General features: G+C 43.2%; 1 protein-coding gene across 1 annotated transcript in view; it reads left to right on the top strand.

Annotated features, from left to right (window-relative positions):
- The window catches only part of WIPI1 (WD repeat domain, phosphoinositide interacting 1), a 148,199-nt gene that overhangs the window by 55,371 nt on the left and 75,386 nt on the right, over positions 1-17,442 (top strand). The window lies entirely within an intron of this gene.

Here is a 17,442-nt window from a genome sequence, read left to right as displayed (position 1 = left end):
GAAACCTGAGCCCTGCCGAGTCCCCGCTGGGCCGACACGGCCGCTCTCCCCGCCGGGCGTGCTGTCGTCTGTGCAGGCCACACCGTCCCTGTGGAAACCAGGCACGGGAAAGGACTTTGCCCGGGTCCTTCTAGAACCTGAAGTGCCCCCCCCCTCGCCCATCACTCCTGACCTCACAGGGGGAGAAATGCAGAGCGTGCAGATTGCCACAAACGCCCTGTGACCTAACAAGAAATCGCAGCTGTCCGTACAAGCTGCACTAATGGGGGAAATTCGGAGGAAAAGCGACTTTACTCTTTCAGCCATTTTTTTTTTTTTTTTTTTTTTTTTTTCCCCATCAGAGTATCTGTCTCAGGAGGAAGAAAAGGGAGACAGGGTACAGTTTTAGACACATGAAGTCTCTAACTGAATAAAGAAAGCCCATCAAGGACACATATCCAAGTGTTTGGCTGGGGGCTGCTGTAGTAGCATTGTATATATTTCTAGGGCTGTGTGCTTAAAATTCGTAATGAATTCAACACGATACAAAAAAGCAAAATACACATGCAAGTGTCTAGGAGCTGTTGTAGTAACATTGTATATACTTCAAGGGCTGTATGGTATGTTTAAAGTAAATAATGAACTCAACACAATACAAAAAAGTATCTCAATAATGTTTATACTGATTCCAGATTGAAGTGATATTTTTGATATATTAGGTAAAATATTATTAAAGTTAATTTCACCTTTGTTTTTTAATTCTTAATGTAGCTATTAAAAATTTTTAAGTTACACAGATGGCTCCCATTATATTCCTATTGGACAGCGCTGCCCTCGGAGGCCGACTGCTCCCCCCAAATCCACCAGGACTCTAAGGGTACTGTCTGTCAGATGATTTATTTAGTTATGTTACTCACTGCCTTCTGATAGTCAGGGACACATAGGCGACATCAAAAGGGCAATCAGGCCTACAGAGGGGAATGGAGGATTGAAGTTTCTCCTTTCACTGACTCCCCAAATGTTGACCATTGGCCCTTCTCCAGGGATGATCAGAATTGGGGATTAAAGACAGAGCCTCAGTCATATAGGATTTCACTCTTGACAGTACAAAGAAGAGTTCATAAACTGAACCCTACGCTGGCAAGCAGCAGAGGAAATTTGATACCATTGAGCAGGCCCGGTCATGTTATGGGAAGAAAATATTGCAGTCAGGTAAATCTGAGTTTGGTTTCAGGCTCTGCCATGTCCGGTAACTGACTTAATCTCCATGGGTGTCAGTTTCCTCGGTCATAAAAGGATGAACAGGACTGTGTTAAAGTTCACTAATAAGGGTAATAACAGCAAACACATATAGCACTTACTGTGTTTCAAGCACTGAACTAAGGGCTTTACACTTAATTAATTTAATCTTCATAATAACTCTTAACATATGTAATATTGTTATAGAAAAAAACATGAGACATGGAGAAGTGACTTGCCCAAGGCCACACAGCTAGCATGGCTTAAACTCAGGCAGTGACCTTAATCACTCTCCGTTGCAGGATAGACATCTCTCTCTCTCTCTCTCCATATATATATAGTGTTCAGTACAGTGTGGGATATATTAAATGAATGTTAATTTACTTCCCATTTCTCCCTCTTCCTGCAGAGCTACCCAAACTACAAGGTTAAGTCAGAGTGACACTATATCCCACCATTAGTGTTACCTTCTAAGTGCAGTTAAGACACTAAGAATAAGGAAACAAGCAAGCTGGTGACATTGAGCTGAGCGCTTTGAGTGACAGCTGCTTCCTTGCTCTGGCCTGGCTGTGTGTCCCCATTCAGCTGCATGCAGGCGCCAGTCCAGCCACGGGCCATTTCCTGTGTCAGTCACACTCAACCTTGTTCTAGGTGCCAAATCCTCATATGCTGGGGCTTTAGGAGACATAAAGGGAAACGGGCAGTAGACAGTTGAGCCCAGGGAGAGTTCAGTGAGACAGCTGTTCTGAAAAACTAAATAGCCTCAGTGCTTTCCAAATGGTGCAAATGTTCTTTCAGTGCCACTGTGCCGCTGTGAGAATACCAACTTGCTGGTATTCATAAATTACCTTTCAGAAATGACATTGTTCCACTGTAGTTTCTGTATGGTTTCCCTTCTCCAGAGGCCTTCTGCCCTTGATTCAAAGGTCTGTTAGCCTTTCCTTTGGCCTGTGTCCTTGAGAAACTCAGTTTAAAAATACGTTTCTAGAGTAGTGGGATTATAAGTAAATTTTCCTCTTTAAGTGGTGGCTAACATCTGTAATCCCAGCACTTTAGGAGGCCCAGGCTGGAGGCTTGCTTGGGCCCAGGAGTTCAAGACCAGCCTGGGCAACACAGTGAGACCGCTGTCTCTACAAAAAAAAAAAAAAAAATTAAAAATTAGTCAGATGTGGTGACCCATGCATGTACTGGGAGGATTGCTTTAGCCCAGGAGGTCAAGGCTGCAGTGAGCCATGATCACACCACTGCACTACAGCCCTGGCCACACAGCAAGATCTTCCCACTCAAAAAAAGAGAAAGGAATTTCACAATTGCTGTTATAATGTTTGTGAAACAATACCAAAAACCATAAAAGTAAAATAAATACGAGTGATAAGCAGAAATAGAACTAAGAAAGCTAAAACATGAAAGGAAGGAATACTTTGGTGGTCCATTTCTTGGTGGTTCTTGTACCTAAAGTTTCCAATGGCTAAACACAGATCCACATTTCCAATTTCAAGTCCATCACCACCTACTTACGGTGGACAATGGTACTGAGTATTTATACTTCCTAGGAGACCCAAAGTTGTGGGTTCAGACGTAACTAATTCCAGCAAACACCCAAATGCCAAAATGTCTTCCTACTTTTCTCACTGGCAAATGCTCATTTAAACTAAGGAGGGGTGTTTATCTTGAGCATTAATTGAAAATATTAACCAAGAAACCAGAAGGGTGGCAAACTTCGGTCTAACACTAAAGTGTTCCAAGTGAAAACATCTTAATCTAAAACATATCTTCATCAAAAATAGCATATTTACTTATTTACTCAACTTGCATTTTAGATTCAGGAGATACACGTGCAGGTTTGTTACCAGGGTATATTGTGTGATGCTAAGGTTTTGGGTACAAGTGATCCTATCACCCAGGTAGTGAGCATAGTACCCAATAGTTTTTAAATCCTTGCTGCCTGACTCCCCCTTCTAGTAGTCCCAAGTGTCTATTGCTTCCATCTTTATGTCCTTGAGTAACCAATGTTTAGCTCCCGCTTATAAGTGAGAACATGTGGTAGTTTTCTGTTCCTGTGTTAATTCACGTAGGATAATTTCTTTCAGCTGCATCTATGTTGCTGCAAAAGACATGATTTTATTCTTTTTATCTCTGCATAGTATTCCATGATGTATATGTACCACATTTTCTTTATCCAGACTGTCATTGGTGGGCATTTAGGTTGATTCCATGTCTTTGCTATTGTGAATAGTGCTACAATGAACATAAGCATGCATGTGTCTTTATGATACAATGATTTGTATTTCTTTGGGTTTATACAGTGCAAAGTCTGCAGGGCAGGTCAGCAGCCTAGACCCAAGGAAGAGTTGATGCTGCAGTCTCAAGTCCAAGGCAGAACTCCTTCTTCCTCAGGGAACCTCAGTCTTTTCTGTTAAGACCTTCAACTGAGTGAGGCCCACAGACATTAAAGAGGGTAATCTGCTTTACTCAATGTCTATTGACTTCAATGATAATCACATGTACAAAAAAAAAAGGACCTTCACAGCAACATCTAGACTTGTATTTGACCAATAACTGGGTAGCATGGCCTACCCAAGTTGACACAAAATTAACTATCATAAGCGTGTATTCAGTGAAATCCAGATATTTGTATGAATCTCTTCTAAAATGTTCTTCCTTTGAATACTCATCTCCTAGGTCTAAGCTGTTTTTAAACAAGGCTGACCTTTTGTTATGGATTTGAGACTTTAAAAAATAAGGATGAGTCAGACACCCACATAGATCTTTTTTTTTAATATGAAAAGATAGTGGTTTTCTTTTTTTCAGATGTATGTATGTTTGTTTGTTAATTTAATTTAAGTTCTGGGATACATGTGCAGAAGAACGTGCAGTTTTGTTACATAGATAAATGTGTGCCATGGTGGTTTGCTGCACCTCTCAGCTCATCACCTAGGTATTAAGCCCTGCATGCATTAGCTGATGCTCCCCCTCCCCACCGCCCCAACAGGCCCCAATGTGTGATGTTCTGCTCCCTGTGTCCATGTGTTCTCATTGTTCAGCTCCCACTTATAAGTGGGAACATAAGGTGTTTGGTTTTCTGTTCCTGTGTTAGTTTGCTGAAGATAATGGCTTCCAGCTCCATCCACATCCCTGCAAAGGACATGATCTCATTCCTTTTTATGGCTGCATAGTATTCCATGGTGTATATGTACCACATTTTCTTTATCCAGTCTTCATCGATGGACATTTGGGTTGATTCCATGTCTTTGCTATTGTCACACAGATCTTTGTGTCATGGATGGTATGATTGTTGACTAGGATTAGTAACTTTCTTTGTTTTTGTCAATCTGACAAAGTCAGCAAATATTGTTAATTTACCCAGGTTGGCACTGTACTGACCATGTACCTATACCCTTCCAGGAATTCTTCATTTTGTTCTTTGTTGGAGGCTGGTCATGGTTCCCTTTGAGAAGCTCATGAAAACAATGGGCTTTCTCCCCAGGAAATAAGCCCAAACAAACTTACACACACAGCCTTTTTCATCCCATTTCAAGGGGGTCACAGATCCTAAAGCCCATCCATGTATGGACTCCAAGTTTAGAATCCCTTATAAAATGATTCCTGATCATCCATGCTAGTGGATACTAACAGGTGCTAGGTAACAGGGATGCAGAGATAAATAAGCCATGACCTCAAACTTAAAAGTTCACAGTCTGGGCCTGGCACAGTGGCTCACACCTGTAATCCCAGCACTTTGGGAGGCTGAAGCAGGCAGATCAGGAGGTCAGGAGTTTGAGACCAGCCTGGCCAATATGGTGAAACCCCCTCTCTACTAAAAATACAAAAATTAGCCGGGTGTGGTGGTGCACGCCTGTAGTCCCAGCCACTCTGGAGGCTGAGGCAGAAGAATCACTTGAACCAGGGAGGTGAAGGTTGCTGTGAGCCAAAATCGGGCCACTGCACTCCAGCCTGGGTGATAGAACAAGACTCAACCTCAAAAAAAAAAAAAAAAAAGGTTCACAGTCTGAAGGGACCAGCAATAACATGAGTTCTTTCAATAGAAAGGCCAAATTATGGGGGTAGGGTTGGGGGGTACATTGAAAGGCCATCTAACTCAGGCATAGGTGATCAGAAAAAGACAGCCAAAAAAGGTGTCTGGGACATGATGGTACCCAGTTAGTCCTGCCTGGTATTTCAGGTAGAGGAACTGATGGGCAAGAGAGCATGGATTTCTAAGGAAAATATTTTTCAAGATGGCCTAAGGATAAGATGGGAGATGGTGTGAGGCTGGAGGAGTAATCAATGGTCTGTGGTAGCGGGGAGGGGCAGATAGTAAATGCTTTAGATGTTGTAAGCCATCTGGTCACTGTGGCAACTTCTCAGTTTGGTTATTGTAGTACAAAAGTGGCCATAGGCAATATGTAAATGAATGGGCATGGGTGTCTTCCAATCAAAATTTATGAACACTGAATTTGAAATTGATATAATTATCCTAATTAATAGACTTTTTGTTTTAGCAATTTTAGGTTTGCAAAATAATTGCAGAAAGTACAGAGAGTTCCCAGATACCACCTCATCATCCCTCCATACATAGTTTTCCCTTGTATTGACATCTTGCATTCGTGTGGTACATTTGTTATACTTGAAGAGCCAATATTGATACTTGTGTGTGTGTGTGAAACAGGATCTGGCTCTGTTACCTAGGCTGGAGTGCAGTGGCACAATCTCAATCTCAGCTCACTGCAACCTCCCATCTCCCGGGTTCAAGCCAGTCTCCTATCCCAGCTTCCCGAGTAGCTGAGACTACAGGCACACACCACCACACGCAGCTAATTTTTGTATTTTTTGTAGAGACCAGGTCTCACTATGTTGCCCAGGCTGGTCTCAAACTCCTGAGCTCAAGCAATCCATCCACCTGGGCCTCCCAAAGTGCTAGGATGACAAGCGTGAGCCACCTCACCTGGCCTGATACATTATTATTAACTGAAGTCCATAGTTTACATTAGAGTTCACTCTTTCTGTTGTATATTCTATGAATTTTGATAAATGTGTAATTACATTTACATCTACCGTTATAGCATCCTGTAGAAGAGATTCACTGCCATGAATATCCCCTGTGGTCCACTGTTTATCCCTCTCTCCATCCCCTAAGGCCCTGGTAACCACTGATTTTCATTTTATTTTATTATCTACATATATATTTTTTGAGACAGAGTCTGGCTCTGCCACCCAAGCTGGAGTGCAGTGGCACAATCTTGGCTCACTGCAACCTCCAGGCTCAAGCCATCCTCCCACCTCAGCCTCCCAAGTAGCTGGGACTACAGGTGCACACCACCATGCCCAGCTAGTTTTTGTATTTTGGGGGGTAGAAACAGGGTTTTGCCACGTTGCTCAGGCTAGTCTCGAACTTCTGGGCTCAAGAAAGCCTGCCTTGGCCTCCCAAATTACTGGAATTACAGGTGAGAGCCACCACGCCTGTCCAACCACTGATTTTCTATACTGTCTCCCTATACTTTTCTCTCTATTTTTTATGTTTGTGGGTACATAGTAGGTGTATATATTTATAGGGTATATGGGATATTTTGATACAGGCATACAATGGGTAATAATCACATCAGGGTAACTGGGGTATCCATCACCTCAGAGCATTTATCCTTTACATTACAAACAATCCAATTATACTCTTTTAATTATTTTTAAATGTACAATTAAATTATTTTTTACTATTGTGCTATCAAATACTAGGTCTTACTCATCCTTTCTAACTACTTTTTACCCATTAACCATCCTTACATCCCTCCACCACTACCCTTCCCAGCCTCTGGTAACAATCCTGCTCTCTATCTCCATCAATCTGATTGTTCTAATTTTTAGCTCCCACAAATAAGTGAGAACATGTGAACTTTGTCTTTCTGTGCTTGGCCTACTTCACTTAACAAAATGACCTCCAGTTGTTTCCATGTTGTTGCAGACGACAGCACCTCATTCTTTTTTATGGCTAAAGAGTACTCCATTGTGTATTTGTACCACATGTCTTTTTTTGAGACAGAACCTCACTCTGTCACCCAGGCTGGAGTGCAGTGGTGCAATCTCAGCTCACTGCAACCTCCACCTCCTGGGTTCAAGTGATTCTTATGTCTCAGCCTCCTGAGTAGCTGAGATTACAGGTGTGCACCACCATGCCCAGCTAAATTGTCTGTGTGTGTGTGTGTGTGTGTGTGTATTTTTAGTAGAGACGGGGTTTCATCATGTTGGTCAGGCTGGTCTAAAACTCCTGACCTCAAATGATCTGCCTGCCTTGGCCTCCCAAAGTGCTGGGATTACAGGGATGAGCCACCGTGCCCAGCCTTGTACCACATTTCTGTATCCATTCAACTATTGACAGACATTTGGGTTGCATCCAAATTGTGGCTATCGTGAATAGTGCTACAATACGGGAGTGCAGGTATCTCTTCGATACACTGATTTCCTTTCTTTGGGGTATATACCCAGCAGTGGGATTGCCTGATAATATGGTAGCTTTATTATTAGCTTTTTGAGGAACCTCCAAACTGTTCTTCGTAACGGTTGTACTAATTTACATTCCCACCAACAGAGTACAAAAGTTCCGTTTTCTCCACATACTTGCCAGCATTTGTTATTGCCTGTCTTTTGGATAAAAGTCATTTTAACTGGGGTGAGATGCTACCTCATTGTAGTTTTGATTTGCATTTCTCTGATGAACAGTGATGTTGAACATCTTGTCACATGCCTGTTTGCCGTTTGTATGTCTTCTTTTGAGAAACGTCTATTCAGATCTTTTGCCCACATTTAAATTGGATTATTAGATTTTTTCCTGTATAGTTGTTCGAGCTCCTTATATATTCTGTCTCCATATGTTTGCTTTTTGCAGAATGCCATATAGTTGGAAGCATACACTATGTAGCCTTTTTAGACTGGCTGCTTCACTTAGTAACATGCAATTAAGATTCCTCCATGTCTTTTTGTGACTGGATAGCTCATTTCTTTTTATTACTGAATAATATTCCACTGTATAGATGTACCACAGTTTGTTTATCCATATTTACTAAAGGACATCTTGTTGCTTCCAAGTGTTGGCAATTATGAATAAAGCTGCTATAAACATCCATGTGCAACTTCTCTGAGTAAATAGCAAGAAGTTCAATTTCTGGATCACATTGTAAAAGTACCTTTTGCTTTGTAAAAAAACAATTGTCAAACTAGATTCTAAAGTAGCTGTACCATCTTTCATTCCACCAGTAATGAATGAGAGCTCCTGTAGCTCTTCATCCTTGCCAGCATTTGTCAGTGCTTTGGATTTTAGGCATCCTGTTGAATGTGTAGTGGTTCCTCCTTGTTTTAATTTACAATTCCCTAATGGCATATGCCGGTAAGCATCTTTTTATGTGCTTATTTGCCACCTGTGAGTCTTCTCTGAGGTGGTGTCTGTTTAGGTCTTTTGGCCATTTCTTTTTTAATCCAAAATGATTTTATTTTTCACTTTCCCAAAGCTTGTGAGCATGAACGCTTCTGACTCTGCCCAATAAAGTATGTATTTTGGTACAATACATTATTAGACTAACTTGTATGATCAAGTCCAGCTCAATTATCGTAAATCATAGAAGTTAAGAATTTACTCTGAGAATCTGTTGCTAATATAGATGATGGATTTCCAATTTTTTCTTAGCTAAGAATTTACTTAACTTTAGCTCAGAACCAGATTCAAATTTTTTTTTCCCCCTGAGATGAAGTTTCGCTCTTGTTGCCCAGGCAGGAGTTCAATGGTGCAATCTCAGCTCACTGCAACCTCTACCTCCCAGGTTCAAGCGATTCTCCTGCCTCAGCCTCCAGGGCAGCTGGGATTACAGACGCCTGCCGCCACACTCGGCTAATCTTTGTATTTTTAGTAGAGACAAGGGTTTCACCATGTTGGTCAGGCTGGTCTTGAACTCCTGACCACAGGTGATCCACTCACCTCAACCTCCCAAAGTGCTGGGATTACAGACGTGAGCCACCGCACCCGGCCCCATTTTAGCTATTTTTTAATTGAGTTGTTTGTTTTCTTGCTGAGCTTAAGAGTTCTCTGTATATTTTGGATAAAGTCCATATAATTTTCATGTGTCACACTCTTTGATTTTTTTCAATAATTTAAAAATGTAAAAACTATTATTAGCTTTCATGCTGCATGAAAAAAGGTGACTCAACCCATGAGCCAGAGTTTACCAACCCCTGCCTTAGAAGTTTAAATTTTCTTATAGCCATGGGGGTTCACTGAATGGTCTCATGCAGGGAGGAGATGGGACCAAGTATACATTTTATCATTTGGATCCTAATGAAGCAAGGACAGGAGTAGGGACTGCGAGGGCTCTCTGGAGCCTGGAGTCTGAACACTTCTCAGGAGTCTGTTGCAATGATCCAAGTAAGGGATGGCAATAGCTAAAAGTAAAAGATTTTGTTGCAGGTGAATGAAGCTGGGCAGATTTGAGAGATATTAAGAAAATAAGAGTGAGAGAACCTAGGAATTGATGTGAAGGATAAGGAGGAGACAGGAAGGACTCAAAGATGATACCTAGATTTCTAACTCAGACAATGATTCCGCTGCTATTCACTGAATCAGAGAACACAGGAGGAGAAGCAGGGTTCCATTTGGAATGTGTTCCGTTTGAAGGGCTGTTGAACATCCACAAAGAGCCATCTAGTTGCTTCCTTGCTGGTTGGAAATTTAAGAGAGTTGAGGTCTGGGCATGGTGGCTCATGCCTGTAATCCCAGCACTTTGGGAAGCTGAGGAGGGAGGATCACTTGAGGCCAGGAGTTTGAGACCAGCCTGGGCAAGATAGTGAGATGACCCTCTCTACAAAAAATTTAAAAATTAGCCAGGCATGGTTATGCACACCTGTAGTCTTAGCTACACGGGAGGCTGAGGTGGGAGGATGGCTTGAGCCCAGGAGTTGAAGGCTGCAGCGCGCCATGATTATACCACTGCGCTCCAGCCTGGGCAACACAGCAAGACCATGTCTTAAAAAGAGAGAGAGAGAGAGAGAGAATGCTGAGGGTTTTGAAATCATCAACTTATTGATTACAAAGCCATAGGATTGAATGCAACCCCTTCTGGGACAGGCTATTGAGAGAGAAGTGGGAAGAAGAAAGGCAGCTGAACATAGAACCATAAGTAAGGCTAACAGTGAGAGGTTAAAGGGAGGAAGGGAACCCAGAAGGAACATTTAGACAGCAGGTGGCAAACCTGGAGAGGAAGGAGGTCACGGAAGCCAAGGGAAGCAAGTGTTCTGAGAAGCAGACAGATGCTGCAGAGTGTCAGAGTGAGAAATGAAGAGTCAGGGCAATTCACAGCTCAGGCAGGATACTGGAAACCAAGATGACACTTCTGATCCACCGTCCAGGAGGAGTATGCTCCCAGCTCTCTCCACCTGGACCTATGTGCATTGACCAACCAGGAAGAGATGAGAGAATAAATAATCAAGAAGCTGTCATGCTACTAAATGTTCATTTGGAACTTGTATCAAAAGGCACAGGGAAAATATACAGAATGTGAAGACTGCGTTGTTTCCATTAACTGCTTTTCTACTCACATCTCAGGGAACGAATCCTCGATAGTGTCCTTACCTGAGCACTTTCACAGTGTGTATATTTGTCCATTTTCATGCTGCTGATAAAGTCATACCTGAGGCCAGGCGCAGTGGCTCACACCTGTAATCTCAGCACTTTGGGAGGCCGAGGAGGGTGGATAACCTGAGGTCAGGAGTTCAAGACCAGCCTAACCAACATGGTATAACCCCATCTCTACTAAAAATATTTTAAAAATTAGCCGGGCATGGTGGTGGGCACCTGTAATCCCAGCTACTCAGGAGGCTGAGGCAGGAGAATCGTTTGAACCCGGGAGGTGTACATTGCAGTGAGCCAAAATCGCGCCCTTGCACTCCAGCCTGGGCAACAAGAGCAAAACTCCATCTCAAAAAAAAAAAAAAAAAAAGACATACTCAAGACCAGGTGATTTACAAAGGAAAAGAAGTTTGATGGACTTACAGTTCCATGTGGCTGGGAGGCCTCACAATCATGGCAGAAGGCAAAAGCTATGTCTTACATGGAGGCAGACAAGAGAGAAAATGAGAACAAAGCAAAAGGGGGGTTCCCCTTATAAAACCATCAGATCTCGTGAGACTTATTCACTACCTCAAGAATAGTATACAGGAAACCACCCCCATGATTCCATTATCTCCCACCTGGTCCCTCCCACACACGTGGGAATTATGGGAGCTACAATTCAAGACGAGATTTGGGTGGGGACATAGCCAAACCATATCAGTGTGATTTTGAGAACTGTTTTCAATTGATACAGCCCCCAAGCCTTGTTCTTATACCTTCTCAGAATTTCTGTGAGTCATCCAGTATGTAATCAATAAATTCTGATTCTACTTAGATCATCTAGGTTATGTTTCTTTGTTTGCAAATAAGAACTTTGGATGATATAAGTCCCGTATCCTGTCCTGGAAAAGAATATTATAAAAATCTCTAGGTTCCTGTTTGGATGATTAGGAAGTGACCTGTTAGTTAATATATGGTATTCATGTCATCCAAGAAGGGAAGGCCATGAAAGAGTGACCGTGGTCAGTTAGTCAAAAGTCATAACTGCATGGAGAGCCTGGGCTGGCTGGCCATACTTTGACCAACCCTGATTCACCCACACCACCGGCTGGGGTGGCAGCCCAGAGCAAGGAGCTGTGATCACTGGCCACCACTTATAACTCATTACTCTACAGCACCGTGGCGATCTCAACTGTAGAGGACCAACACAAGCAATTCTCCTCTGTATACTGAAGAAAATTGTAGAAGAAATTCGAACACCTATTCTGAAAAACCCAACGTGCATTTTCTACCTTGAAATAAACATTTTACATGCAATGGTGTTAATAATGGTCATTAGTGAGCCGTAGTAAGCAACCCTGATGGATAGCCCATCTGGACAGAAGCCTGGCTTGCTGTCCCAGCCCTGCCTCCTCCTAGATTTGGATTCTGGAATGCAATTCAGCACCCAATTTCTGAATATTTTCTCATCCCTTGTCACTGAGTTTGTCTTGCTTACTTGTATCCCTCCTCTCTCTCTCTCTCTTCCTCTTTTCCTCCCTTCTATCTCCATGACATCCCTGCTCTCTGATATAAGAAGAATGAGGAAGAATAGGTTAAGAGGGAGAAGGAACACTTTCCAGCAGAGGAAATGTGCAAAACACCCAAAGATGAGCAAATTCAGGCTCATCTGAATTTAGAAAACTCAAATATAGGAAACTACAAGTAGTTCCGTTGGATGTGAAGCCAGAAACTGTGTGAAGGGCATTGGCAAGAGGTGAGTCTGAAGAGCTCATGACAGTGACAACACTACATGGAGAGATCTTTTGTGCTAGGAACCGTTGTCATGTTTCACATAGATTCCCACAGCCTACCCTCACAGCACCTTTGGAGGTAGGTACTATTGTTATTCCTATTTTACAGACAAGGAAACTCCGGCATACAGAAGTTAAGCAACTTGCCCAAGTCATGTAGTGAGGAAGAGGCAGAGCTGGGGTGTGAACGAGGACCCTAAGCAAAGCTACTGAACTTGGACTTCCACCTGAGAGCTACCGAAGACCTTCAAAGAGGGGAGGGATCTGATCAGCCTGTACTTTGGAGAGGTTGTAGGATGCCAGTGTGTCCCCTGATGCCAATAACAAGACTGAAACTGAGGATGTTTGGGAGTTAACACTTGAAGAAGATGCCAGCAGACATCAGAGCTAGCAGAGGAAGCAAGCGGGCAGTGGCGTGGGATGGAACTAGGGCCAATTGCCAGGTTTCCAAGAACTGAGTGGGGAGCTGCCAGGATTGCAGCCAAGGCTACAGGAGATAAGGGCATGGGGATGGCACCTAACTGGTTCAGGCTATTTCTCAAAGGCAGGAGCACCCACTAGCTTCCTTGACCCTGACTGTACCCAGTGCCTGACACCAACTTATCTTTTCAAACTTATCTCCCTGTGTTCACATCCTCCTCCAGCTGGAACCTATTCCATCATTTATACCCATACGTATTCACAAAAGGGCCCGGGGGCATTGCAAGAAATAAACATGTAATGAAATGATGTTAAAATACGGATAAAAACAAATATTAAGACCAGAGAAAGCACTCATTAGAGCAGAAATTGAGCTTTTGGGGAGGAAAGGAGAAGAAACTCAAACATTCAAGCTGTGTGGTTCTCTGCTCTTGCTCAAGTTAAGCTCAAGTTTGAAGCTAAACTTCCAGTCAAAGTGAAAAGGAAGGCAAGGTCATTTACATGGTTGTTATGGAGAGAAAAGAGGAAGTGCACCAGCTGCCAAGAAAACTTGGGGCCCTTTGCTAGCAAAGTTCTGCCATGAATTTTCAAAGTGGACTGCTTTCCAATCCCTTAACCCCTCCTCTACTTCCCCCATCACACCTCTGTTTAGGTGGTTGCATCCACCTAGCTTACAAACATGTTAAGTGTCAGTCAAAATCCTGCCCAAATTTTAAAGTCCATCTTAAGTAGTTTGGCACCCATGAAGAAGGTGTCTTTTCCCTCCCTGGTCAGAAATTTTTCCCCTTAATTATTTCTCTGCCTTGTTGTTGCTTCTTTCATAGCACTCATGACATTCTCTCACATGTTACAATTCAATGTCTATGCGTCTTGTCTTTCGTGAGGCAGCATAGCCTAATGTTAGAGCAACAGTTCAGGAGTCAACCTCCCTGGGTTCCAGCTTGCCCCTCTCTGGCTGTGTAACCTTGGGCAACATACTTGATCCATCTAAGCTTCAGTTTTCTTCATCTGTAAAATGAGAATTTTAAGAGCATCACCCTTGTTCTCTTAGCACGGCATTTGGCACATGGCAAATTATCACATTTTTATCAGCATCTCCATAATCATCAGCTCATCTCCTAGGGCTGTCAGTACAGTAGCCACCAGCCACAGGTAGCTCTTCAAATCTAAATTAATTATAATCAAATAAAGCTTAAAACTCCTTTCCTTAGGGGTACTAGCCTCATTTCAAGTGCCAGCTGTAGCTAGTGGCTACCACATTGGACAGTCCAGATATAGCAAAATCCCACTCTCACAGAAAGTTCTAGAGTTCCCTCTAGAGCAGGGACTAGCAATTTTTTTCTATCAAGGGTCAAATAAGTAATTATTTTAGACTTTGTGGCCGTAAGGTCTTTGTTGCTACTACTCACCTTCACCACTATAGTGTGAAAGCAGCATAGACAACAAATAAATGAATGGACATGGCTGTGTTCCAATAAAACTTGACTTATGGACACTTTAAAGTAAATTTCATCTAATTTTTATGTCAGAAAATATCATTCTCCATTCAAACTTGTTTAGCCACTGAAAAACATACAGCCAGGCACAGTGGCTCACACCTGTAATCCCAGAAATTTGGGAGGCCTGAATAGGCAGATCACTTGAGCTCAGGAGTTCGAGGCCAGCCTGGGCAGCATGGAAAAACCCTGTCTCCACAAAAAATATAAAAATGAGCCAGACATGGTGGTGTGTGCCTATAGTCCCAGCTGTTTGTGGGACTGAGACAGGAGGATCTCTTGGGCCCGAGAGGTCAAGTGCAGTGAGCTGTGTTTGCACCGCTGCACTCTAGCCTGGGCGACAAAATGAGACCCTGTCTCAAAAAAAAAAAAAAAAAAAAGTAAAAAATTAAGTTTACGAGCTGTACAGAAACAGGTGGTAGATCAAAAATTGTTTACCCCTTGTTTTAGAATATAAACTCCATTTGAACAAAGATCATGTCTTCCTCATATACTACATAACAGGATTCTGCTCTGCATTCAGGGAGAGTAATACATAGGTCACAGTCTTTTTACCATAGGAGCTCACAGACTGCCGCAGTCAGCCAGATGATGACCTCCCGCAAGAATGTCCATGTCCTACTCCCTGAAACCTGTGAGAGCGTTACAATACATGGCAAATGGGAATTAATATTGCAGATGAATTTAAGGTTACTAATCAGATGATCTTAAAATAGAGAGATTGTCCTGGATTATCTGGATGTGGCCAGTGTAATCACAAGGGTCCTTCCATGTGGAAGAGAAAGATAGAAAGCTAGTATCAGAGTGATGCAGCATTAGAAAGACTCATCTGGCCATTGCTGGCTTTGAAAATGCAGAGAGGGCCGGGCGCAGTGGCTCACGCCACAGCACTTTGAAATCACAGCACTTTGGGCGGCCGAGGCAGGTAAATCATTTGAAGTCAGGAGTTCGAGACTCGCCTGGCCAACATGGTGAAACCGCATCTCTACAAAAAATACAAAAACTAGCCAGGCGTGGTGGTACACACCTGTAATTCCAGCTACTCAAGAGGATGAGGCAGGAGAATTGCTTGAAACCAGGAGGCGGAGGTGGCAGTGAGCCAAGATGGCTCCACTGCACTCCAGCCTGGGTGGCAGAGCAAGACTCCATGAAAGAAAAGGAAGGAAGGAAGGAAGGAAGGAAGGAAGGAAGGAAGGAAGGAAGGAAGGAAGGAAGGAAGGAAGGAAGGAAGGAAGGAAGGAAGGAAGGGGGAGGGAGGGAGGGAGGGAGGAAGGAAGGGGGAGGGAAGGAGGGAAGGAGGGAGGGAGGGAGGGAGGGAAGGAAGGAAGGAAGGAAGGAAGGAAGGAAGGAAGGAAGGAAGGAAGGAAGGAAGGAAGGAAGGGAAAACGCAGAGAGGGACCAGGAGCCAAGAAATGTGGTCTGCCTTTAGAAGCTATAAAAGACAAGAAAACAGATTGTCTCCCGGAGCCTTCAGAAAAGGATGCAGCCCTGTCAACACCTTGCTTTCAGCCTAATGAGACCCATTTAGGATTTCTAAGTTTCAGAATTCCAGATAATAAATTTGTATGGTTTTAAGGCACTAAGTTTTTTGTAATTTGTTATAACATCAAAAGGAAACTAACACACAGATAAGTAGAAGAAATGGACATGAGAACAAATGTGCTACAATGTACTTGATGAGTAAATGAGTATAATAAGAGAAGCACGTGCAATAGAAACATTAGCACAGAGAAGATATAGAACCCTGTATGCAGAGAAGTAAGTCTTTCCAGAAGCACCATCAGAGGTAAATTTTGAAAGCTCAACAAGAATTTACCAGGGAGATGGAGGAGCTGGTGGTGTGACAGACAGGTGAGGACAGAGGAATGGAGTAAGGATGGGAACGTCAGTCCAGGCAAATGGAATAAATAAGAAAAAGAAGCTGGCATAGACAATGGCACCAAGGTAAAGACCATAGTTGGTTCAGGAACCTAGAAGAAGCCTGGGGCCAGGTGTGATGGCTTTCACCTGTAACTCTAGCACTTTGGGAGGCCAAGGTGGGAGGATCACTTGAGGCCAGGAGTTTGAAACCAGCCTGGACAACATAGTGAGACCCCATCTATAAAAAAAAAAACTTTTTAAAAAATTCAGCAGGGCGTGGTGGCACATACCTGTAGTCTTAGCTACTCGGGAGACTGAAGCAGGAGGACCACTTGGGCCCAGGAGTTCGAGGCTAAAATACTCTACATTTGAGCCTGGGAAGCAGAGCAAGACCCAGTCCCAAAAAAAAGAGCCTGAAAGATAAAGAAGAGTACAGTAGGAAGGGAAGGTAGACAGAGGCCAGATCTAGGAGAATCTTGGCCCTGCTGAGAAGCCTTTCTTTGTTTAATAGAATTCCAATTATCTATGGCTATCTAACAAGTTAACATAAGGCTTAAAACAATAATTATGTCTCATTTTGTGGAGCAGGACATTTGGCAAGCCCAGCTAGGGGGATTCTTCTGTTCCATGTGGTGTCGACTGAGGTCAGGGGTGGCAGTCACCTGGAGGATGGGCTGGTCTGAAGGATTCCAAGTGGCTTCCTGCTTGGTGGGGAAGATTAATATACCAGGCCCAGCTGACACTGTTTGCCAGGCACTTACATTATGGAAGACTCAGGGTATCCAACTTTTCCACAGTGGTCAGGGCTCCCAGACAGAATGTTCCATGAGAGCCAGGCAAAAGCTGCATGGCTTTTTATAACCTACCCTTGAAGTCCCAGTACAGCACTCCTGCTATTTTATTTTATTTATTTTTTGAGACAAAGTCTCCCTCTATCTCCCAGGCTGGAGTGCAGTGGCACCATCTTTCTCACTGCAACCTCTAACTCCTGGGTTCAAGCGATTCTCATGCCTCAGCCTCCCAAGTAGCGGGGATTACAGGCTCCCACCACATCTGGCTAATTTTTGCA

Source organism: Macaca mulatta, chromosome 16, assembly GCF_049350105.2.
Source record: "Macaca mulatta isolate MMU2019108-1 chromosome 16, T2T-MMU8v2.0, whole genome shotgun sequence".
Classification (NCBI taxonomy): Eukaryota; Metazoa; Chordata; class Mammalia; order Primates; family Cercopithecidae; genus Macaca; species Macaca mulatta.
Note: the sequence above shows the minus strand (reverse complement) of the source record. Positions and strands in the feature narration are given on the sequence as shown.